This window comes from Chrysochloris asiatica, unplaced genomic scaffold (genome assembly GCF_000296735.1).
Source record: "Chrysochloris asiatica unplaced genomic scaffold, ChrAsi1.0 scaffold00397, whole genome shotgun sequence".
NCBI lineage: Eukaryota > Metazoa > Chordata > Mammalia > Afrosoricida > Chrysochloridae > Chrysochloris > Chrysochloris asiatica.
Window position 1 is genome coordinate 1,052,960 of NW_006408915.1, and position 1,497 is coordinate 1,054,456.

A 1,497-nucleotide genomic window follows, 5' to 3' on the forward strand; every position below is an offset into this window, starting at 1 on the left:
TTGTTTCTTCATTTGATTCATTCCTTTTTCTCTTCTTCTCTCATTTTCTTGTCTTAGTTTAAAAATCAACTTTATTGAGGTTATAACTTATAGACAATAAAATTCACTAATTTAAGTGTTCAATTTGATGAATTTTGGAAAGTGAACTATCAGGGATACACCCCCACAATCATAATGTAGAACACTTCTTATTACTCCAGGAGTTCCTCCCTGCCTCATTTGCACTCAATCCTCTTCCTTGACCCCTTGTTGTTGCTGTTGTTGTGAAGTACTGTTGAGTCAGTTCTGACTCATAGCAAACTTACATAGGGTTTCTGAGGAGCAGTTGGTGGGTTTGAACTGCCGACCTGTAGTTTTCAGTGCAGTGCTGATCCTAAAGTGCCACCCCTAGCTCATCTTAAATATGAAGATTGATGTCAGCAGTCTTAATAAGAGTATGGTCAATATCCCTTAAGAGTGATTGTTCTTAATCTACATAATTGCAATTTGCTGATCATTTCCCAATTGACATCTTGAAGAACCAGAAATCATTAAAACTTTCCCACCACTGGTCTACTCTACAGGACTCATAATTATGCCACCAATTTGACTCATCTTTCTGATCTGCTCTGAATACCAATCATTGCCAAAGATAAAGCCTGCTCATTGACAACTCAGAGGCTGCAAGAAAGCAGCATGAATATGAAAGGAAATCAACACACACATTGAATTGTAAAGGTGAAAGTTGTTGTATTGGTGAATGTCTTCATGTATATTTTTTGGCACAATAAAAAAAAAGAGAGACAAAATTTAATGGAATAAAGTCCAACTCCTACCTCTCTCTTCCTATTATCTTTTGGCTAGATTTTGGCAGACTTTTGTGTCTTCAAGTTTTCTCTGACCCATATTGACCTCAGGCATAACAAAACAATATGTTGTCTGATCTTGCACAAATATAGCTCAAGTCCATTATTGCGATCATTGTGTATTTTGAGTTTCTGCCAGTTGATCTTCCAGTGCTATAACACACAATTTTATTGTGACTGATGAGGTTTTCACTGGCTAAATTTCAGGAGTAGATCACTAGGCCATTCTTTCTAGTGTGTCTTAGTCTGAAAGCTCTGCTGAAACCTATCCACCAAGGGTGACCATGAAAATATTTGAAATACCAGTGGCATAGCTTCCAGCATCACAGCAACACATAAGCCACACAGTACAACAAATTACAGATGGGTGGTGGATTTCTTACTTACCCTTATTCTATCAGCCTGTAGAAACAGTGACAAAAGGAATGAGTAGGTCACAGTGAGGAGTCCAGAGGGTGAGCAGTGGCAATGTAAATGTGACAGATTAGACAAAATGCAATAAATAATAAAAATAAATTATTGAACATGAGCAGGACATGGGACCCTAACCAGCAACACCAGAGATGGAGGCAGAGGTGATGCCATCGAGAGATTGAGCAGCTGAGGACTCTAGACTCATGGAAAGAGAAAGGCTGCATGCTGGCGGCCAGGA